The sequence below is a fragment of the Cyanistes caeruleus genome, chromosome 2 (assembly GCF_971803275.1).
Source record: "Cyanistes caeruleus chromosome 2, bCyaCae1.hap1.1, whole genome shotgun sequence".
In the NCBI taxonomy this organism is placed as follows: domain Eukaryota; kingdom Metazoa; phylum Chordata; class Aves; order Passeriformes; family Paridae; genus Cyanistes; species Cyanistes caeruleus.
The window spans coordinates 60,017,920-60,043,389 of NC_141702.1; positions in this window are offsets into that span (position 1 = coordinate 60,017,920).

The window sequence follows — 25,470 nt, forward strand, 5'->3', positions numbered from 1 at the left end:
AATTGCAAAGCAATACATTTCTAATTGCAATAGATCATACCCTTCAAGGCTAGACTTCGAGATTAGTTTCTGAGTCCTGAAGCATACTAAACAGTTCTTCTAACAAGATGCAGTATGCTTTCAGCAACGTGAAAGAAGGAAGTATACAATACCTGGTTAGAAACACACACACATGAAAATGAGTTTGACACTTCCACAGACCAGCTACAGAAGCTTGCTCAGATAAAATCCATGTGGAGAAAAATGTGTTATTTGTTTTAAATGTTGCTGACTGTATGGCATTGCCCACTGTACCTCCATTTCATCACCAGACACGGGACAGAATTGGCCTCCTGACACAAAGGTGCACAGAGGAGCAGCCACAGCACAGATGTTGCCCTGCTCAGTCACCACACACAGACTTTGCTGAGTGCCAGCAAGAGCTCAGATCAGACTGCAAGGGAGCACTTGCTAAGCTAGGCCCACCTGTACTCTCCATCAGCCACTCCTAGAAAAAAACATAGACCTGAAACATAATTACTAACTTGTACAACCTGCTTTTATGTTTTTTGTAAAGGTTATTAAATAAGCGGTCCTTTTCTAAAAGCCCCAGGAGAAAGACTCCTTAAGAATCTATTTATTTATTCAGTTTTATCCTAAAACTGCATGCCTTACTAGGACTTTCACTGGGGCTATCATTTGAGGTTCTCATTTAAGTACTTCTCAGAAAACAAAATCCTCCTTCTCTTGTGTTTACATCCTCCCAGTTTGTCCCTCGTACAAATGCTTATTAAGCCAGCTTAGCTGAAATATTTTTGTCCACTTTTGTTTTTTTGCTGCACTCCTTCAAACTTTTTTCTGAAGAATCCATTCTTCAGAAAAAGAAGCAACAATTAAATTGTAGCAACAATTAACTATGAGAAACTATGACTCAAACCAAATATACTTTATTTTGCAGCACAGGCCTAGTACCACATTACCTCCTTGCATTCTGTAACATCAGGCTGTGCCTCACACGGTGGGAGAGTCCTGAGGTACCAGGCATTTTTGAAGAGAATGAATGGTGAATCACAGCAACTTTTGGCAGAGCCAGAACACAGCTTAGCTGACTGGAGAAAATGAAAATCAACTGACCTGTAATTCCCAGGAAGCACTGACAGATGTGGACTCAAGGGAGAGGGAGGCAAAGAGAGTAATAGAGACTAAAGTGTTTTTACTGCCCCACTGGCTTCTGCCTTTGCCCTCGCCTGGCCTTGCCCTGAGGCCTCGTGTTCCACCCCCACGCTGACTGCTGACATTCTTGTTGCACACCGCTGCATTCCCTTGTTGTCTCCTCTGGCTCTAAAGGCCACTTGAACCCAAAGCAGCAGCTCTGCCAAAGAGTTTGTGTCAAGGTGTGCATGTGCACACGTGTATGTCTGGCATACCTTCCTACCTTGGATGCCTCTAACACCAGGGTAATCCTGTTGCAGGACTCAAGGCAACAAGGCAGAGTATCTCCACCGAAAATGTTTCCATATTCAAGCATACATTTCTTTGAAGAAACATCATTTTCTATGCAAAGTACACACCCATTGCAATTAACAAAGGTCTACTTTAGCAAAAATCCATTTTTCTGTAACATTCTGTAACATTTCCACTCAGATCTTACTCAGATCTTATTGACAAATCTCAGACCAGGCTTTCACTAATTCCTTCAGGTTGTATCTGTTCACCCTGTGGAGTCAGTGTCAGTGCATCCTCACATCAACCATATTGCCCTTCTCTGGACCTGGCCCAGCTGTGTGCTCTGACCAATGCACATGTAGCGCTTCTCTGCAGCTTCCAGACTTCCCAGGGGAACTTGGATGGGGAAGTAAGTGATCTCCAGCTTATTGGTGACATCCAAAGATATGAAGGGGGAAAAAATGGAGGAAAAGGAGACACCAAAACCTTCAGCATTTTGGGTTGGCCCAGGGCGAACTGGAGCCTCCCTTTTGATGCCATCTCTCACAGCTCCCTTCTGGACAAAATGTCCAGCACACAGATGGACAAACACATCATGAAATCACTGAGCACCTGGCTCATCAGTCTGGCACAAAAGGCTGTAGTGAATGGGGTGATACCAGACTGATGACTTGCCATCAGTGGGGTTCCACAAGGCTCCACTCTCAGACCTGTGCTCTTCAATATCTTCACAAACAACTTGAACACAGGACTGGAAAGGATACTGAGCAAGTTCACTGATGATAGGAAACCAGGAGGAGCTGTTGACTCCCTCAAGGGCAGGGAAGCCCTGCAGACAGACCTCAACAAATTAAGGGCTGGGCAGCCACCAACCATATGAAGTTCAGCAAAGGAAAGTGACATATTCTGCATCTAAGTAGGACAACCCTGGATGTACAGACAGACTGGGGAGTGAGAGGCTGGAGAGCAGTGCCACAGAATGGGACATGGGGGGTCCTGGTCCATGGCAAGTTGAACACGAGCCAGCAGTGCCCTGGCAGCCAGGAGAGCCAACCCTGTCCTGGGGGGCATCAGGCACAGCATGGCCAGCTGGGCAAGGGAGGGGATTGTCCTGCTCTGCTCTGAGCTGGGGCAGCCTCAGCTCGAGTGCTGGGGGCAGTTCTGGGTGCCACAATATAAAAAGGATTTTAACCTGTTTGAGAGTGTCCAAAGGAGGGCAACAAAGATGGTGAAGGGCCTTGGGGGAAGCTGTGTAAAGAGTGGCTGAGGTCACTTGGTCTGGTGAGCCTGGAATAGACTGAGGGGGAGACCTCATTGCAATCTACAACTTCCTCATGTGAGGAAAAGGAGGGGTGGGCATTGATGTCTCATGACCAGTGACAGGACCCAAGGGAATGTCCTGAAGCTGAGTCAGGGGAGGTTTAGGTTGGGTATTAGAAAAAGGTTCTTCATCCAGAGTGTGTTTGAGCACTGGAACAGGCTCCCAGGGCAGTAGTCACAACATCATCCTGGTAGGGTTTAAGAAACATTTGGACAGTGCTCTCAGGAACATGGTGTGACTCTTGGGGATGGTCCTGTGCAGGCACAACCTGCACAGGACCAAACTCTATGATCCTTGTGGGTCCTTTATAACTCAGCATATTTTGTGATTCCATTAGGAATTACCTCCACGACAAGTGGCAGCAGATCCCAGCTTGGACAGCATCCATTATCACCACAGGGCAGACATGTACTCCCTCCTTCTTCTCCTCCATGTCCACTTGGGTAGTGGGCATTATTTTTTTCCTCACTCACCATGGCAATTTGCAGATATTAAATTACACTCACAAGGGCCTATAAAATACAAGCAAAGCCAAATAAGAAACATAGCTCAGAAATTTTTCTTAAAAAAAAAAAGGAAAGTACACAAACAAACTACTATAAAGGCTATGGAATTAAAACAATGTCTTTTCCCAGGTTCATGCTGAGCTCTAGGTGCATGCAACATTTCATGCAAATCAGATGTAATTTACTGTGTGATTTGTTTCTTCAATAAAAAAGTGAAAATACAGAGAACAATAATTTTCCTACATTTTAGCTACACATTTCTCCATAAATAGCGTAACTATTATAATGACTTCTCACATGAGCTTGTAGAGTGATTGCCTCTGTGTGAAACACAGGCAGATCATTTCTTTATTGCACTCAGGATGCCTCAGAGTTCAGTCATAAGGGTGTGTGTGTATGTGCACAAATACACAAGCACATGTGTACTAGAGATAGCGCTGTAAACAAGTGTATGTCCAGCATGTGGTGTATGCTGTACAATCTGCAGCCATGTGTGCATAAACCATTTTGTTCTCACTGCTCCTCTCAACCAGAGCCACCATATTCCCTCAGACAATGTGACACTGAGACAGCTTCTGGTGACAAACTTAGGGTTAAGGCTACCAAAGACTTCCCAAAAGTAAAGATTTTTTTCCCTGCAAGTGAGATTTCATCAGTTGCTATGGGGGCACGTAGGAGTTGTCAGATACAAAATTCATCTGTAATTAGCAATACGTGGCAAGTAAATATAATGGTGTCAAGATAACATGCAGTGCTGTTGCTAACCAAAGTCATTGCAAGGCATAATTCATTTCCTGTTCCTCCTAATATCTCACAACATGAGAGGCAACAAAATGGTCAGCATGATGAGTCCTTCAGCTGAAAAAGGCCTGATTATCAGTCACTCATTGAGGTATAAATGAGATATTGTAAACATGCAATTGTCATAATGTCACTTCCAAGATGTAAAGCAAACCATTGAATTTTTTTCTCAAAGTCATTTTATTCAAATTACTGGTTTTTTATTTAAAAAAAAAATAATTGGGAAAAGTTAAACTGGGGCTCGGGATAAGACAAATTTTGGGGAGAAACACTTGTGTGAATATTTCCTAGAAGAAACCTTACCTACAATGTTGGAAAAACAGGCACAAAACAAGAAAAAGATGCAAGGTTCTAAAATGCAGAGGTTGCTTATTCCGTCTCTAAAATGGACCCATAAGTTTAGAGACATACTCACATATATACAAGGTGTATGAGTAACAATGAATTTTTATAATAAGCCTGCATGGAACAGAGACGTGAGAAAAATAGGTGGATAAATTACAGTGAGCTTTTGATATTATTATATATTAAAGTATTTTATTACAAATACTTTTGTGGCACTTACTTAGAAAACCCAGGTTGAGTGTAAGGTTTGGGAGGGGGAAGTTATTTTGGTAAAGTAAAGCAGCTATTTTCCCAGCTGAATAGTAATGGGAGAATAATAAATTCTTGATTGCATTTTCTTGCTTTTTTGACATTGTGTTTTAGGTTTGTCATTTGTATATATTAATACATAATCAGCTTTGCAATAAATTCTGTTTGTGAAACCATTTCCTGATGGTCTTGATAGATTTGTACATAGAAACAGAAAGGCAGGCATCAATAAGACAGGCTTATTCAAGATGTAAAAATGAAAAACTTAATCAAAAATACTGGGTTTATTTGTAAGTTTAGCAAAAAAACCAGGATGAATTTCGAGTTAAACAAGGGACATGAAATATAAGGCTCCCAAATAACATTTGCTCTGAACCCAGTATTCCAGTATAATAAAAAAGACAACGTGCTCAGGCAATGAAGAAATGTTGATAATGACATTTTCCATCTGGTAGAATGAAGATAATGTCAAAAAGTCTCTGTTTTGCCGGGTCTGCTAAAACCTGATGCATCCTACTCATAGGTATGAGGCACACAGACACAGTGCTTGTGTCCTTTCAGTGGTGAGCGTGACTTTTCCACCCCTTCACTCATCATAGTTCCAACAACTAATGCAAATTTTCCCCCTTGCCCAAGGATGTCCACTCTGGCTAAAATGTTAATGATTTCAGACTTGCAGACATCTGGTCTTCTCCACATCCCCACAAAATCATATTTCTTGATTGGAATCTTGATAAAACCCATCCAGATAAAGTTAAGGCTTCAAGCCAAGGCTTAAGAAAGTGATGTCTGCAGGAAGCTTAAACAAATAGCTTCAAATAGACATGTAAATTTTAATTGACTGAAGTAAAAATTAATCTCATCCTAAATTCTCAGTCCCTCTCCAGGAACAATCATGCAGCCCCTGGAGACCTCTTAAGGTGCTGTGAGCTCCACGAAACCTGGTACCTTGGCATCTTCCCCCAGGAGCTCATGACTGCACAGCTCCCAGGCATGAGAAGCCCCTCTGCCACTCCCTTGCACCAAGAAGCTCAGCATTCCTCCTCTGCTTTCTTATTCCCCCAAACTGTTTTGAGCTCAAAAGCAGAGGAGGGGACACCTCTTTGGTTTGAGTCAGGGGGGAATGCGCAGAGCATGAGCCATTTCCCCCTTTGCAGCATTGCTCTGCCAACCTACTTGGTGTGATACCTCTCCGAGCAGGGCAAGCATCTCACTGCCAGAGCTGAGTCAGCTTTTCTATCATTCACACATTTTGCAAACAGATGAAGATTTTCTTCACTGTCTTTTCCATCTGAAATTTTTCACAAAATCACTTTATATATGCAGTGCCTGTGAAAAGATTTTGTTGCATGTGTTAGAGATTTGGAATTCCAGCTCTTGCAATGGCATATCCTGCACTCTGCATTTTCCTAGCTTGATTGGAGCAGTACAACTGTGAATTGTATTATCCTTGACAAGGGCCAAGTCAGAATCTGTTTCCTGTCAATAATTGACAGTGTGAACTGGAAATTCACTACTTTGTTGGAACATTAATGCCAGCAAATTGGTTTTCAGGTGTATTGCTGGTTTTCAAACCCTCCGGTAATGAGGAACATATTAAACTTCTGGACTGATTTATAGGAAACGAACCCAAAACAGTTGCTGCTACCTCATCCCAGGCTTATTTGCTAACAGAATATGAATAGAAATGTTTTATACCAAACCTGAACATCATATATGACAGGATACCTCAGTCCATCTCTCTCTACACAAATGGTTTTTCTTATAAAGCAATTTCTAGGTTTCAGGCTGAACTCTTTGTTTTCTGGAAAGAAAAAAAAAATCAATTTGGGGGCTCCAATAGCTAGTAGACATTTTTATGATAGCTACAATGCAAGTATGTATTCAGAGAGATTTTTCAACACTACTGGAGTAGCAGTAAACAACTTCTTTACTGCCTGATAATGCAGAGATGCTTACTTTCATCAAAATAAATCTTGAACAGGTTTCAGTACTCCTCTGAAATGAGAGGTTCAGGGACTGGGACAGTAAGACCTTGGAAGGGAATGATACTTTATTGATTTACTTGGGTAACTATTTTCTTGGCAGTACTTAGCATGGGTGCAAAACACCTATTATGTGCTGACTGTAATTTTATATAGCCTTCATTTAAAATGATGAAGTGGTTACTCCATGCTTGGTAGGACTTTGTATGTTTTGCAAGACACAAGCCTGCTTTCCAAAGTCAGCACAAGCCCGGTGAGCATTCAGCCACAGATTTTCTGCTGTCTTTCAGAATGCCTTGTGTTTGAGGTTTTATCTCTACACCCCTCAAAAAGCACCTACCCCATGAAAAGATGCTTCCATTCCACTCACTACATTTATAATTAGGAGTAATAACATATCCTCTGTATTATAGTCAGTACAAAACAAATTCCTCCATTTTCCTTCACACAGCTTATACAGGCTCCACTTTTTCTCTTTACAAATCACAATAAATCACAAAGAAGGCATTTGGGAAGTGGTCTGTTTGGAGCAGACATCAAAAAGCACTCTTCACCGCCTTTTTTTTCACCATCTTTTTTACCCAGAAGGAAAAACTAACATATGCCCAGGGGTTAAAAAGTCTTGGAAATCACCAATTTTAATTTTGGAGAAATCTTCCAAAACTTCTTTAAATAATTCATTCTTGTGCCCCAGAAACTGGTTCCATTATACCATGTATAGGTATAGACAGATACCACTTTCAGACAGGTACCCCTCTCTGTGCTGCTTCAGTGACTCCCCAAGGCTGGAAAGGAACAGGATCACCAAGGGAACAAACTCTTAACCTGCTGTAAAGTTGCCATCCTGACTGATCTACGTGACAAGATTAATCCACCCCCAGCAAGTCTTTTCCATTGGTACAAAAGGAGCATCATTTGTACAAAAGGAGAACCATGAGCTGTCACCTCCTGGAGCTGAGGGCAGTCTCAGATTGTGCCACAGGACCAAGAGGAAACCAGGATACATTTTTCATTTCCCAGGACTTTCAAATCTTCCCTTGCCTGTACCAGAAGGATGCTCTTGTACAAGTGAAGTAAACAAATTCAAGAGATACAAAGATCCCTCCCTTGTTAAAAAGGGCTCATCACCCCACTTCTGGCGTCTGTCTGAAGTCCAGGTTCAACATGCAAAGTTCAAAATTAATTCCTTATTGTCACCAGCTAAAGGAGTAAGACAGGTGTTCATCAGTAGAAGGACATCATGTTTGTCCCCTCATCACTGTTGAGAAGGGTACCCAGAAGGTAGTGGCTGTTCCAGGTAAGGGCTCTTTGTCTGGACCTCACCAAACTTCAGCTAAGGTCAATCAGGACTGGGACCTTTTTGTACTGTCTCTCTGTCTTTGACCACTAATTCCACCATGAAGCTGAGAAAGCTTTTGAAGAAACTTGCTGCACCTCCACCAAGGAAGATTTTGAAGAGGTCATAGATTATCTCTGAACACATCACAATATGAGTGAATGTAAATTTTTTGCTTTCCCGAAAATAGAAAAAGGGGAAACAAATGAAGAAATCAACATATGGATTAAACATTTGACTGGAAAATAGCATCAAGATTAAATTTTGCTCTCTGCTTTGCTCCGTAGCTTGCTGAAGTCCACTTATGGTGAGATCAGGGAAAATACAAGACACCTAATAGCAGGTCAGGTGAGATGCTACTCAGTAAGAATTGTACATTGCAAGTCTTACACAGAAAGATGAAGTACTTGATTAACTGATTCTGGCAACCTGGCACACTGCAAAAGAAAAATTAACATATATCCTACAAACCCCAGATATTACTTAAACCATTTTTTTTTTTTTAAATTATCACTGTAAAAAATAATTTGAGAGTATAATCATTACGAACAAGATGACAGAACTATAAGCAAGCCACGAAAAAGAGAATTAGCTGGTAGATACCATCATTACACACTCAGATGCTAGTAGTGGCTTCTTGAAATTACAGCTGACAGCACAAAGTTCTGGATAAATGCTGCTCTGGATAAATGTAAGTACTAATGCACAGAGAAGTTTTCCTACACACTCATTTCACACTTCTGTTAAACCACCACAGTCTGCCTACCAAAAGTGCCCAGCTTTGGGCCACAGGGAGCTGCCTGGTGAGGCTGCCCCAAATCAGCCAGCTGTCCAACCTTGCTCCCTGGGAACAAGGAGAACCCACATGGATGCATTTTGTGGCACTGCAGAAGTAATAGACAGTTTGCTTTTTTTGTCCAAAACACAGATATGGGGCTTTCATGTCCTCTGAACCCACTCAGCTACGTGAAGTGTCTGAAACCTTTCCCTCCTCTTCATCTGTGAGAGGTGTCAGAGAGCCAAACCCCTGTCATTCCCTGGGGTGATGGGACTCAGCATGACACCTCCAGACCTGGAAGTCATCTATTCCTCCTGCAGGGATTATCTGCCCTCATGTAGTTAACGAGTTAATACTAACCATATGGTTGATTACAGCAATTATTGCAAACACAATGTCTAATGAAGGCAAAAGTATGGTAAAATAATTAGACTTAATTATGACATTCACATTTGAAATTATGTGTCACTTACCCTGCATGAAAGATGAAAAATTCCTCCTGAAATGGATTAAATTTAAGCTTCCTCTGCATTCCCCAAAGCTATGATTCCTGCAGCATTGGAGGAAACAGGAGGATGTGTTTATGAAGTCCTAAAAGTTGAGACTACATAAGGCACACAGTTGGTTTTTTTTGGCCCATCCACAACCTTTTTTTTTTTTTTTGTGGGTAAATTTCCCTCCTCACCCAGTGTTCTCACAACTGGGCAGAAAGCTTCAGAGGGGTCAGAAGACAATAAGGTGCCTGGAAAAATTCCCAGGATGCTCCAGTCCCCATGTTATTTCACACATTTGAACACAGTTCCTCACACCAGCAGAGCTCAGGAGACTCTCCTTGGTCTTCCTTCTAGCGGCAGACGTGGCCCAGAGTTTCCCAAGGGCAGTCCCATCTTCTGCTACTTGAAATGCTCTTCCTTCTCCTTTGCTTCCCTAAGCAGTATCCTGTGGCCCGAGTCAATTTTAATTTACAAATAGCAGTCTCATTTTGGAAGTTTGAAACACATACTTGCACATAAAATATTGGCTGCAGCGGGAGAGGGGAATTTCGGGCTGGTGCATTTGTCACAGTGCTCAAAATTCCGGCTGTATCGATTTGCTCAATTCATTTTACAGTGCTATTTTCATTAGCTAATCCTGGGGAGTTCTCTGCCCTGTATCTATTAAGTACACACACACACACACGTTCAGAGTGGGGGAGGACAGATTTCATTAAAAAGCACCACGGACGGGAAGGTATCCAAGTCACCTCCAATGCATTATATCAGCTCAACTGGAGGTTTTCCTTAGAGTTCACAGAGTTCATGGTTAGAGTTTTTCTTTTGATGGCCTGAGTCATGCACTCCAGAATGTGCTTCATGATCACTGTCTGCTAGCTGGGAAATATTTATGCTATGTGGCTTAAACTTCAGCATGAAAATTATTTTGACAAAATACACAGTAAGAGCACTTGGTTTGCTTTTCTTCACGTCAATATGAAAGTGCTTTTCATGCAGCCTCTTACTTTATTCACTGTAACAGCTCAATGGGAACCTGCAAGATTAATCAAGAACCTGTGTATGAATGGATGCTCTTCACATAACCTGAAGCCTTTTTTCTCAGCATAAAGTCAACGATTGTAATTTACGAATGGCTGCTGTACTGTTTTGTCATCCCCGGGAATGTGTGCAGGCACATGGCACATTTTAGGAATTAAAATAATCTAATTTGAAACCAAAACTGCTTGGTGCATACCTAGCAGGCTCTGGAGCCCATTTCTGCGGTGCTTGCCCAACCACAAGACAGCCTGTGAAGCACCTGGTCTGCTGCGACACCAGCAGCAGAGCTGAACGGTGGGCAACCACATCCAGCCCACCCACAGACTCTCCAGCCAGCACCAGCTTGTTCCCCCCGTGCCCTGCCTGTATCCTGCTCCCCTCCTTGCCTGAGCCCAGCCAGTGAAGCACAGCCATGGCACCTTTCCAGGGCTCTTGGTGTGTCTCATGCCTGCTTGCTCTCACTGGGGAGAAAAAGCAGGCAGGATTGGAAACCAAAGCAATATATATACACCAATGGGAGCCATCCTCCACTGCAAAGTAAATTCCAGGCAGCAGTCAGTGCTACCAGTGAATCATGTAATGACAGGGTCTGGAGGAAAACTTGCCAGTTGTTCCATGTAACAAATCACACCCCTTGGAAACTCCTTGCATTCCCAAAAGGCAAAACAGTTTTTCTCTTTCTAGGTGACCTCAGCTGAAAAAATCATTAATTCAAGAAAGGTGCAAAGACAAGCCATGGGATTTTCAAGCACCTAAAGTACAGGAAGCATCTGCTTATAGGATCTCTATTGCTACGGATGGGGTCAGTGCACATAACTGTCACCACAAAGGAGCAATATTTTCCAGCAATTCACAGGTAGGAGTTTTTGGTGCTCTGGGGATTTTTGATTTGGTTTTTTTGTTTGTTTGTTTTGCTTGGGTTTTTTTTATGCTTACTCCATATATAGAAAAATAAGGTACAGTCAACTCACAATACCCACAGGGAAACATAGACCTTTTATTCATTCATAGTATTTGGAAAGATTCCTCATTCTTACAAAATCCACATTCACCTAGAGTAGTTTTCAGACCATTCACAGTTATCTGAGTTTGGAGTCTCAGAAAACTGCTACAGGGCAAGGAAGAAATGAAGATGCATGGGCTCCCTAACAGCCAAGATTCTGAATTACATCACTGTTCCATAAATATATTCATTTTATTCATGTTCATTCCTGAAAGAATTTACTGCACCAAGGATGTCATCTTGACTATGTATCTTAGAATTGATCATTTCCCCAATTAAGCTGTTCGGGCCTCAGACTTAAAGAGCTGTCACAGCTGCTGGAAGATGATTTATCTCCTGATGACGGGCAGAGCTCCTGACCAAAAATTATTAATGACAGAGCTTCTTTTTTTGAAATAACCTTAACCCAAGCATATATCTTCTTAGTCACATTAATATCTGAACACATACCCCCAATACTTAGCCAGGTATTAAATGGATGTAAAATCCTAAACCTTAGTCTTTTAATACAGAGCCTTTCAAATGAAGAATAAGAGATTAATCCAGCCCTATTCTGTGCTGCTGTTTCATGGGAAATGCAGGCTCTGAACAGTGCTTTGTTTCACATCGTTGCTAACTTCCACAACAGAACTTCCCCAGACTGGTCTGGCAAAGGATTCCCCCCAACAGAAAAGGTACAAAGATGAAACATAACATGTATTTGTTCACCAGTTCAGGCCAATTATTTTTGTGCAAGTCTCCTCTAGGGTTTAACACCACTCCCACTGAAGTTATGAAGAGTTCTGCCATTGGCATTTGGGAGGCAAGAAACAGGTCCTTCATCAGCATGGGTTTGGGACCACTGCTACAGGAGCAGGGGCCCATTGCTGCCCTGGATGAGATGACTTTATTACATTAATAGCTTAGCAAATTTAAACATAAAATAAATTGAAGGAACATTGTTTGTGGGGATTGTTGTATATACAATATGGCTCAGGTCTGTGCAAAGGCTTGAACAGCAGCATCCCGATATGGCTGAGTAATCCTGTATCATGAATGCATAAAAGGATACAGGCACAAATCCAACCCAAATTTTCCCTAATTTTAATGGCCATAGAATTGTTTGCACCTCAAAAACCAACCTCACAAATGCCAGTGAGCATGAGATAATTCACACACTCAGCTGAGCAGTTCTACCACATTCCAAATATATGTAAAAACTTTCATTTAAACTTTTGTTTTAATTAGTTCAAGAATTCATCCAAATGTTTAAAAGTTTTAAAGAGCTATGTGTCTTTCTTATTATTCAGTTCCCTTATTATTCATTTTCAAAGGGCCCTCTGACACCTATCAAATCTGATAGACGGAGCAGTGATTTCTCTCAGGCGAGTGTAAATCTTATACCACTTCCCACATGATATTACTTTCCACATGTCTGATGGCTCTGGAAACAAGTAATCAAATTAATAGGACTATTTAACTTTCATTCATATCGTAGCTGCCACCATAAATTTTCAACCATCAGAAGACAGTAAAATGTTAGTTTTGCTTTATTTGGAGAAGATATTCATTTTCCCAACTTCTGCCTTATTAAACCCAGCAGCTTATTTCTTGGGTAAGACAGTATGATTCACACTGACAGCAATTTCAATAACCACTCCAAACTTTTGCTATTTACATTTGGTTTTTTGAACAGGTCATATTACCAGCATTAAAAGTTTGTGATGATTTAATAGGAAGACTGTAAATATAATTTACCTTGATCTGAAAACTTCAGTAGTTAAAAAAATACAGTGGGAACCAATTTCGTCAACACAGTTCCTCAGCTGACCCACTGAGCTCCTCTTCAGCAATATTCATTCCTGGGAACATATCAAAACTGTCCTTGGCTCACTGTGCTCAGTTCTTCCTGCCTACTGCAGCAGCTTCAATACATCATTATTCTTCTGCAAAATGCCCAGTAGTCTCTGCCCAGGATATGTAACAGATCATGTCACTTTTTGGGAACAAGTTTTGCTCGGCTCTGGCTCAATGGAAATAACACAGAGACCTGCTGGTCCAGGGCCAGGGAACTGAGGCCATGATGAGGGCAATGCAAAAGTCATCGACTATATAAATGTTTTTACTACTCAGATGAGGTGTAGTAATAGCCTGCTTGTGTGCTCTGAGCACATCTCAGTTGCAGACTGAAACTTCTTAATTTAAATCACCATGAATCATACCACTTTTTCCCCACTGCCCATTCCTTGGAAAGGGTAGGTTCCCAACCCACCCATTGCCAGTATCAGCTCTTCGCACATTTCAGTAAAATAACATTAAGTATTTTCCCCCTTCAGCCTCCATCCACACACGCAAACCTTTCACTTAAGAGGAAGTGCAGAAGAAAGTGTGTGAGAATTGCTATCAACATTGCTTCCTACACCTAAGTGGACAGAACTGAAGACCACAGTGGTTCTGTGTGACACACACACAACAGCAGAACAAAACAGTACCTCACCAGTTTTAAGAAAATATCTTGAAAAATTTAAAGCAGGCATTAGTTTTAGTGGGGACAGTGCAGTGACTAAATTGATCAAAACTCACCACTCAGAGCTGAAAACTGCTTGATCTGTTGTGCATTCTGTTGTAACAAACTGTTTGCAAGAAGATTATCAGACTTGTGACATGATAGTTTGGCATTTGCGACTTAAAACTACATAGGACATAAAACTACATGGACATTATAATACGGCAAATTCAAGCTTGGTTGGCTAACCATTATCATCTTACTTCTTTCAGAATTACTGCTTCCCAGGCTTCTTTTCCCTCTTGGAGATATGTTTCAGATTATTTTCTCTCAGATTTATTATCCTGCAGTTTTCCGGGATGAATCTTAGTTTCTATAAAAACGCACGCCTACCTTTATAATCTCTTTAGGTCTCTTTTTATTATCTCATTTTCTTTCTAGTCCTCCTAATTCAATATCCTCTGAATTTTGTAATCATATTCTTCTCACTTTTTTCTTTTAGATCATTAATGATGGTATTTAATACAACCTCTCTTACACCACTCCTAAAGTACTGCATGATGATTATAATGCTTAGCTTTTAAAAAGCACAGTCTATCCATAAATCAAAAAGCATTTCATATGTCAGGAAATTGCTGTTAGCCCATATTACAACCAAAGCTGCAAACGATGCAGTGCTCACAAAAGCTGGTTTCCTTTCTCTATGTTTCATCTCCAGGCAAAAGACAGAGATACAAACTCCTCTGGAGCCTGTTTTGGAGTGGATAAATCACCTTTCTACTTTGAACACCCTTCAGAGGACCCCAACACCTCTACACATAGCGAACATGAGCAAACAAATAGTAAAATAATATTGCCAATAGCCTTCTAAAAAAAATAAAAATTAAAAAAAATTTAAAAAAAAGAAAATAAAAGAAAAAAAAGAAAATCAAGAGAGCCACAAATCCAACAGTCACTGTTATTTTCTGCTGCTATTTCACAGTTTGGCCATAGCCTTTGGGTTATCACTGTACAGTGGTGGGATTATTGACTGTCCAGTGTCAGGGGCAGTCTCATAAGCAGCCATGATGTATTACAGATATTTTTCAAAGGTGGAAGGAATTTTGTCTCACTTTCTTTGGCCAAATTTCTCTCTGAGTAATTAGATTCTGAATGCCTAAAGTGTCAAAGGCTTTATTTGGGTAGGATATTAGCTTCTTGTGATAAAATTAAAATATAATTTTTTTCTCACAGTTAAGCAGCTGCCATTACCCATGTGAAAGCTCTATGCTACCGATGGATGAAATAAGGTGTTACCTCATACTCCTATCACCATGTTTATAGAGATGGTGTCCATGCTACTGACAGCAAGGCCGTTGTCATTTACCTCATTTAACATGACCAGTGCCTTTAGTCTCTGTGTCAGGAAGTTACTCTGCCACCCCGAGCCTACAAGGAGTTGCAAGCGTGCGGACGCTCCTGCGCGTTTAGCAGAACACCCTGTGCAAATACATTAAGATTAGATGAAGGAGGTTTCGTTCCCTGCTAGGTTTTAATTAGGTAAAAAATCTGCAGGGAACAAAGCTGAGCAGAAAGCTCTCATGGCAGAGCCGTGGCTAGACCACAGGCTCCATACACCTCTTTCATTCTGTGAAAACCCAGACAACCAGTTCCCACTTGCAAGAGTACAACTTGGGACCGGGGGATTATCCGTCACAATTCAAACGCAATTCTCTGATAATGGTAACTGTGTTCCACTGTTAGAAGTGATAGACTTACATAATTAGCTGCAAGTGCTATTTCTGTGTGTGTAAAATCTTTTAATTATTTCCTTTTTAATTATTTTAAATTACCTAATAACTCTTTGGCAGAGAGGGATGTTTGGGAGGGAGGTAGTGCAAAGCCCACCATCATTATGAAGGCTTTTCAAGAGCTCCATTATGTGCTGTGAGCATCTGACTCTTTGTAGCATGAGTCACCCACAAAGTCTTGAGCCATCAAGTAATTAAGGTTCTTTAATACAGAGTGGGAGGGGAGGAAGTAATACCATTTGTCGTTATGATCAGTCACATTCCTACAAGTATATATCATAACTGTTTTATAAATGGATTATTAGCAAATCAGATTACAGCACTAATTATTTCTCCCAGCATTTCCTTTGCCCATGTGCTGTGGACTCATCCACTCCCCGGTTATTGCTACCCTTCCATCTGCTTTTTCCCCCCCTTTGCTCTCTCACACACATACACAATCACTTATGTAAACGCGCCCAGGACAGGAAGACCCCCACAATAACTGTTATTAGCACTTCAAAGGAAAAAATATTGCTGGTTCTCACTGGAAATCTTTCTGAATGGATACCTGCATGGCAACCTCGGCACAACATGATGTTTGTAGCCCAGTTTGGAGCAGAACTGTGAAAGAGGAATTCACAACACAAAGCCATCTCCACGCTGGCAAGCAATCTCAGAAGAAAAGACAAGAATTGGCAGGCCTGAAAAGAAAACCACCTTTCTCACCTTTACTGGAAAAAACCAGGGCTGTTAGGTAAGACATGTTAGATAACTTTTTTTTTCCCTTTTTAATGAAGACTAAGCCCAAGAGAGCGTAGATTGTTCCGGGAAAAAATCAAGGACAGGACGAAGTTAAAAAAGAGCTGATGAAAAGAGCAAAGTGGAGGGGTAGGAATTAAACTAAAGGAAAACATAGGTGGAATCATAGGTCATATTTGCTACATACACTCAGTGAAATCTGCTATAATTTTAAAGAACTCCCACAGGATTTAGCAGCCCCAAGGAAGTAAAATCATTGTGCCAGCTGTAAGTTTTCACAAAAAGAACAGAGATTCAGATGTTTCTGTTTTGCTGTTTTGACTACCCTACAAAATTCATTACAATCATCAAGTCAAAGCCTGGAAAGTTACACAATATGAAAAGTAAGGCAAAGCTGCTCCCTTACCCAGCAGGGTAAAATACAGCTCCTGCCACGGATCTACTAGAGTAAAGGAAATATTTCAGGGTAAAAAATAATGGCTTGTGAGACCACAGATCTTCTGTCAATTCTCCGATCTTGCTTTTTCCATTTCCAGAAGAAAAAACAGTCTTGTGCACAGTCTTTGCACACATTACTTTGCTGGCTCATAAGGTGGGATTAACATTACTAAAAACATTTGTTAGGAATGGACAAAGAGTGTTAAAAATGCGGGGTTTAGGCTCAGTGATAATGATGAATTTGCAATGGACTTCTGCTTAATCTCTTGTGTAATCAGGGGGTGCTCAACCAGCCCCTTTGTTGAGGGTGTCCCCTGGCCAACACAACTCCTCTCCCCACTGCCACCAAAACACTGCTAGTGTTGGATCTGCTCTCCTACATATCATACTCAGCTCAACTATATTATATGTACATTAAGGCAAAATACAGCTTTCCACCCTGTGCTGATTTGGGCTGGGGTAGAGTTAATTTCCACCACAGCACCTAGCATGGGGCTGTGTTTTGAATTTGCACTGAGCACGGAGTTGGTAACACAGAGATGTTTTTGTTATTGCTGAGCAGGACTTGCACAGAGCCAAGGCCTTCTCTGCTTTTCATACAGACGTGTTGGCAAGGGGGCTGGAGTGCGTGGGAGGTTGGGAGAAGACACAATCTGGACAGCTGACACCAACCAACCAAAGGGATATTCCACATCGCATGACGTCATGCTCACTATGTAAAGCAAGGGCAAAGGGAGAAAGGGGGAGATGTCTTGTCTCCCAAATAACCATTGCACATGCTGTAGCCCTGCCTTTCCCGGAGTTGACTGAACCTTGTTTTGTTTTGCTTACATGCACAGCTTTTGCTTTACCTATTAAACTGTCTTTATCACAACCCACAAGTTTTCTGGCCTTTAGTCTTTTGATTCTCTCCCCAGTTCCACTGGTGGGGGAGTGAGCAAGTGGCTGCACTGGCCCGGCATTTGTTTGCTGGCTGGGGTTAAACCATGACACATCCTCAACTAGAGCTACCACCTGCATTTCAGGGCAAGGTGATAGAGCATCAAAAAACAGAGAGGCACCAAAGGGGCAACATACCTGCATATCCAGAAGGACTATTCGTATGCCTGCATCTCCAGGATGGACAAAGTTACCTGTGTTCAGCTCCACCATCTGCACTGCAGGAGATGGGAATGCAAGCCTGGGATAGCCTGCCCAGTCTGATACATCAATCCCAGCCACAAGGAAAGACCCACAGATTCCACCAAAATACCTTAGCATGTGTCCCAGCAGCTTTCAGGGCTCTCTGTGAGGGGCACACTGCAGGGGGGAGCCTGAATTTGCTTTCATAGATGTTTTGCTTATGTTCTTGAGAAGAGGGTCTTTGGCCAAATGGATTCACAGGTATCAGCATCCCCCATTCACCTTTCCCAGAGAATGTGACGCAGAAATGCAATTACCTTTCCTTTTCTCCAATCCCGGTTAACCTGAACATGATGGCTGAATTTCTGCTGGCTAAGAGGCATGGGGTTCATCCAGAAATATTTCCCACAACACTGGCTCTATCCCTCAGTAGGGCTTGATTCTCTTTAAATATTGCTATGGTACCATTTTAATCAGTAATTACAGACAAAGCAGAGTCATAAACTCCCTCTAAAGTGAGTCCCCCTCACTGGTACTGAAACAATAGCATACGCCTATGGTTGGGCAAATGTCTCAACTCTACTCTCTCTAAGGTGCTACTTCACAACATTAAACCTATAAAACTCAATCATACTCTAGCCTGAGAGAAAAATTCAGTGAAAACTCTAGAGGAGTCAATTTATTTGGAAGTTAACCAGACATATTTCAATCTCGATTGGACATCTAGAGACACAACATAAATTTTTATATAGGTTATTTGATTCTCACACCTCATAAATTAAATAGAATGATCTCGGATATATCTAATGCCTGGTGGTAAAACTGTGGAAGGATGGATTTCTGGTACATTTGTTTCCAGTGCCCTGCAGTTAGGTCCTTCTGGGCATCACTTAAGGTTAATGTGAAATGAGGGGCAGTGACAGGAGACAGTTTTAAGTCCTGACCAATTTGCAAAGGAAAGTCAGCTTGTTGGGGCCAGCTTATCAGACACTCTGCATAGGACAAAGCCAACAGTGAGTTAGGTATTGTTGCCAGGCTCTGCTCAAAATTCCTGCAGACCATAGAAAGCTGGGGCATTGCTCGGCAAGTTGAAAGCAAACACTCCAGAAAAAAAATTGTTTTCATAACACAGCTGGATGACTAATTTATTAGGTTCATTTATCCCATCCAAAGTCACTCACAACTTTCCCTTTATTTGCCATTTGAGTGAGCCAATAATGAAGTTTGATTTAAGCTGCAGCCGGTATGAAAATCCAATTAAACTGCATCTTGCAAATGTCTCTATTGAATATAGAGTGGGGTAGACATCTAAATCCCATGGTGGGTCCTTGTGTCTTTGAATGAACAAAGCAGAGATGAAGTAACAGGGCATGTTACAATTCAGAACTTGACCCACAATAACTAGTTGCATGATTCATCCAGTCAGGAAAAGAAATAATGCTTCATGTGGACTTGTGGTCCACAGCTAGACACAGCCTGCATCTGTAGCACTAACTGTGCAAATACACTCTTTGTGTCTCCAATTGTCCAGGTAAAGATTGCTTTCAGTTAAACTCAAGATAAAACACTATTTTTTTGTAACTTCCCAAGTAAAACTCACCTACTCCCAGGAAACAAACACCATCAAATGAAAATTTGTTACCTGTTACACAATAGCAGTGACATTGCAGAGGAAGTTACACTACAATCAGAACTGGCATGTGTCTCATAAGCAATAACAATGCTCAGAGCTTTCAGCAGCCATTATTGTACTTATTATCATCAGCAGGAAAATAGGCCCCTGAAGTATTTTGGTCACTTGTTCCCAGATTTTTTTGGTACTCCCTTACTGTCTACCACTGTTTCACCATTTTTAAAATTTTTTTCCCCCTTCCTTTTTTTCCCTTGCTTGTTCCTTTCTTCCACCTGTAACTCTTTTGCTTCTGAATTTCCTTCCCATGAGCAAGCCCCCATGTGTCCCTTCAGCATTTTCATTTTTTTCTCAAACTAGGCTTGACTGGGCATATTACAGTAATGTTATTACCAGTGACAGTATGTAACTGCTGTCTTCCAGCCTTATACTTCTTTCTTGTTTCCTAGTTCATTTGAGAAAACCTGGTCATTTTGACAGAGATTTGTGTGCAGAGATTAATATCATTACTAGGCTTCAGAGTTAACATCCCACTGTAGTGCAATGTAAGGAGGAAAAAGTCGGAAGGAATTCATTTTTCCCAGAGGTCTCATTTCACATAAGGAAGAGAACTCTTTATCTGTTATGCTTATCTTGCTTTTAAAGGTTAGCTTTGTAGCCAGGTGGGTGAGCAGCATTTTATTACTAAAGTAAGCATGTTTCCAGGCTTCGTGTGCCATATGGCCCACAGAGAAATAAAACTCCAGCCTATGGGCGGGGTGTTCAAGACCTCTGCTCTAGGCAGCTGCGTGCAGCCCTGAATTCTTGGTATGTTTTTCAGAAATTTTATGCATTCTAATTTGATTAAGTTCCTTCTCTTGGCAACTGGTCATTGTCAAACTGTTTTCTGATCAGCAGGGGACTAATACAACCTGGGAGCTCCAGCCTCGGCGATGGAAAACATTATAGGCGCAATGGACGACGTATTTGCAAAGAGTATCTCCTGCACCTGGACTCCATTTATTAAGTTTGCAGAAAGGACAGCTCCTGCCAAGAAGCCAGGCACTCTGACCTTGTTTGAACCTGCCTGCTGCTCGTGGAGCAGGATCTGTAGCGAGCAGGAGCAAAGGAGGGGCACGGGGCACACTGCCGCTCCTCAGGGACTCGCTGCAATATATGGGGAGTTTATGTTCCAAAGCGTTTCACTTTTAAAGCCTGTATTCTTTCATCTCATCACAGGATATAACGTTGCTATTGAGCTATATTGCTGTGTCTAGTCAGGGCGTGTGTTTGTATGCTGGTGTCAATCATTTCTTTCTGTACCCTTCATCAGCTGCAACTCACTGAGTGGCAGGTGGTTCTTGCTCCCCAATCTCCTGATGCTGCTTGGGTTTATTATATCATTCTTCCCCCTCCTCAAGCTTTATAACCCATCAAGATCTAAAGTCTCTAATAAACAGCAAGTTAAAAGGGGGGAAAAGAAATCCCAGCATACAAAGTTAATACAGCTTGTATTCAATACTCAGCTCATCTTCAGCAAGGCTCTAGTTTTCCCACTATGACATGAAATTGAACTTATCCCATAACGCGGTTCTCATTTAGGATTTAAGCACGTTAGCATTTCCCTTAATGATCATGCTTGGCTCTCAGACACTGCAGAGATAAGTGTCCTGCAAATAGCTAAGCTGGATAGATACAGATAGATACTGTTTTCATTAATAAAAGCAAGATCCTTCAAAACAACAGATTACCTAACCAGACTATTATCTTTCCAAACAAATAAGATATTTATTTACTCGTTTTGCAAAATTGAGAAAAAAAACCCACAAGAATAAACAAAAATCTCTTTTCCTGGATAATTGAGTTGTCTGTGTCTTAAAACTGCTCCTCCCAGCCTGAAAGCAGCTCAGTACTAAAGAGCAAGCTCCATTTCTGCTGGACAACTGAAAACCAGGCAAACCCTTGGGCATTGTGCTGACTGGGGACTGCATTCAGTGCATCCAGCATACCAATGTGGTACATTTTGGTGCTTTGCAAAATCACTCCTGGGGCTGAAGCCCACGTAGGAAAAGTCTCTCATAACCTGGGACTCGGCCATAAGGCTACAGGGGAGCAGTCAGACCTGAGACAGGAAGGGGAGATCAGGAGAGTCACCATCCCTTACGGCTTGGCTGAGGGTGCCAGAGAGGATGGTGAGGGTGTTTGCATCATTAGGAGGAACAGGGACAGCCCATTCATTTTACACTCCATCACACTGCAGATCACCATCCCAGGCTCTTTGTTACCAATGGTCTGGGCTGCCTTTGAGCAGGAATGGAAATGAAGTGCTGGATGCTATAGTTATTCCAAAAAAAGGTTCCCACCTCCTAATTTTGTCTACTTTAGCCATTTAGTACTATCTCATAAAATCAGTACACACTTTTTCCCTTGTCTGGAAAAGAAAAGGAAAACTTGATGCATTGTTCAGACATATAAAGGTAAAACACAATTAATTATGTTTATTTATATCTGACTTGTAGTAGGATAATAACAAGGTCATTAAAAGCATAAGTAGTCCAACACTCACTCTGTTTAGGATCTAGACCTGGAGGTGTGCTAGGGGAAAAGCCTTGAGGCCAAAGGAGAGGCTAGTAGGGCCAGAGGAATCCCTGCACTAGTGGGCTGCAGGAGAATTTGGCAAACTGGGAAGGACAGGGCATCCCACAACGAGCTAGTATGAGTTTTGCTACATTTGTATTTTGTTGTGGTGGTTTAATTACTACAACCAGCCCCCATAAAATACACTGTTATCTCAGCAAACTAAACAATAGCAAGATACACCCTCATGTTATGTTGAAGCCAAAGACTGGGTACACATTCCTCAACACAGGGCAAGCAATTTATTTGTGGTGGGGTAGCTGTAATTCCACTCCCTGCAGTTCCTGTAAAGAAAGAGGTAAAGATTGCATTGATAGCCCAGCTTCCCACTCTACTGCTTGCAAGGAAGTGAGACAAGGTCGAGCAAGTCTGAACATATTTTTGTGCCCCTGAACACTGATGAAACTTTTTTTAAAAAAAACCCTCCCAGTCATGTTTACAAAATGCAAATCATGTTTTGGATCATTACTTCAGCAGCCAATAGATAAAGAAGTTTGCTAACATACTGCATAGGCTAGGCAGAAGAATCATAAGCCAAAACATTTCAGCAGAACTATTTGCACCTGTTAACTGATCTGCTAATTTCAAAGCATTCATTAGGGAAAGGGATTTGATTTTAATAAACAATTTGATTTTACTGGACTTTCTAGATCCCTTTAAAAGACTAAAATTTTCCTCTGGTGCAGCACAAATACTGTTTTTCCCCACTAGAACTGAGTTCCATTATTGGCATAACTAAGAAAAGGGCATTGTTTGTTCATGATAAGCAAGGAACTAAAAATTTATTGAAAAGTTGTTTTCCTAAGCAAAGGGGGGAAATTTTGGTAAAATGAAATATTATCAATGCTTGTTTTTTAAGAACAAAGAAGGCTCATTTCTTGCTGAAAATATGCTTTCTGAGGAAAACAAAATTAACAAAAGGTCAAGGTTCACTATGAAACTAGAAACTAAGATTTAACTTGGAATAGTTAATTCAGTTCTTCCTAATACTCTGTGACTGCCAGCCTCTGGCTAAAGATGACAAAGACCTGCTTGGCCTTTGCAGATGTTTTAAAACAGTAAAGGTTTCCACCTCCTACCACCTACTATTTCTTCCTAGAGCTTTAGGGAACACCCAACCCTGCCTTTATTTTCTCTGTTTCTGTGATGACTAGTACCTTCTCAAAAGTGGGTGGCTTTCACAAAAAGCAGAGAAAGGAAAAGAAACTTTTTAAAACACAGTACAGGTCCAGCATCTTGTCTCACTGGTGTCCTCACAGTCTGGCACAATACCAAGAGCTGTGGGATCAGTAATGGAAAACAAAAAACTCACAATTATTGGTTAGAACAAGCATCTATAACATTATTAGCACTGTAACTGATTACTTTGTCCCCGAGCAGTAACAAATATTTATGAATGCCCTGAACAGGTCAAAGATGACTGCAGGCTGCCCAGGTATGGAGCAGAGACAGTATCCCTGGTGTTCAGAGTTCAGTATTGCTATGCCAGAAATACATCCCATCACCTTATCATACCAGCTAATTGTTTCATTAACACTTTATTTATGCCCACAAAAATATTAACAAATCCAAACAAATCCCAAAGCCATTTGTGGATAAGCTGTAAGCAGACAAAAGTCAAACAAAACCAGTCTTGGCACGTAGTTCAGGCAGCTCTGCTCAGGGGTCAGATTTATGGAGAATGATGCTGTAGCACATGTAGGTACCCCAGGTCAAAGGCAGCCTGAATTTGGGAATACCCCAGGCCTGTTCAGGTTTAAACATGTCCTAGCACAGGCACACCAGTCCACTAAGTGTCATTGGGTCAGACACCACCCTACTCACCAGTAACTTCCTACCTACTCCTCTATCATCTTCATTACAGAAGGAAAAGGGTTTTTGTCTGACTTCATCATCATGACTAATTACAGCTTTCAGAATTGAGCAAGATTTGTATACTACTATATAATTTTTGTAAATGTCGGTTTTGCTCTAGTTATAGTTATTAGACTGGTATTTGTTTAATTCTGGGTAACTGAAATACTAACTTTGTGAAATTTATCCTACTTTAAGCTCATTTTCCCTTATTAATGGGGGAAGTTGCCTTCCTCTCTTGCTATGGCTTTACATAGATTCTAAAGAGCTCAAAAACTGTTGAGCACTGAAATTATCTGGAATTATTTACAGCAGGCTTTGATTAAATTTGAAGGGAAGTTTAAGAATAATTTTCATTTTACTTTAAGTATTTGTTGTATCACAGTAGATGCTCAGGACCCTGACAATCTTAGACAGTTTTGCTTCAAAAACTCTTAAAAATATAATAAAGAACTTTGGGGGGGAAAAAAAATAATAGAATCAATGACAAAAGAGACAATAATTTCTGGCACATTCCCAGATCAATTATGTTCCTGTTTTAGCTCTAGGTTGAGAAAGTAAAGTCTGGCTAATGTGAATACTAACAAATTATCTGTACTGATAAAAGCAGAGAGAGTGATACTTGATTTTGAAGGGCAATGTGATATCTATAGATATTTGTTCTAAGTAGTTTTTGTGTCAGAGGATGCTGCTGAATCATATAAATTTGTCTTTCCAGTGTAAAAGCAGAAAGTTTCCAGTAGCAGGTACAGGTAATTAAGCACGCAGCTCATTAATATTGGTCCAAATGCTCTCCTCTGGGAAGGTGAAGGAGAACACCACCATGGGTTCAGGCCAGTGAGCACAGAGAGGTGATCTGGAGCCTAGCAGAGCAGCTTTACTTCTGCTTGGAAGGAGGGAAGATTTACAAGCCCAGAAGCAACAGGACTCTCCCTGCTGCCCTGACATGCAGACCAAGCACAGGGGGATCACTTTCCTGAGGCTGGGATGGCTGAAGGAGCTCAGTTTGCAAAGGCACACCACAGTGCAGGAATGCCACAGAAGACACAGTTCTAAAATACAAAACAAAAAAAAAAAAAAAACAAAACAACAAAAACACACAAAAAAAAAAACCAAAAACAAAAACACTTCACAACTAAATTTAGGAATTTAGGTGTGTACAGGCACATCAGACAAAATTCAGTTGCCTAAACATATAAACATGTGTCTGGCTACACAAGATGTACAAGCTTACTTGCTTACTTACAAGCATACTTGATACATCTGTACAGGGCTGCCAGAAATCATACAGGACCTGCAAAGGCCTTGCACATTTCTCAGGCAGAATATTCCACAAATCCTAAAATTACCTTTGACACCCTCTGCAGCATCATGATCTCATCAGCACTGCCTTGGCTCAGATCACTGCTGATGGCAAGCCAGTCAGGACACCCAAGGGGACACAAGACACCTGCACATGACCTCTTGCACGAGATGCCCCAAGCAGCAGATCAGCACCCTGTCCCTATGGGGG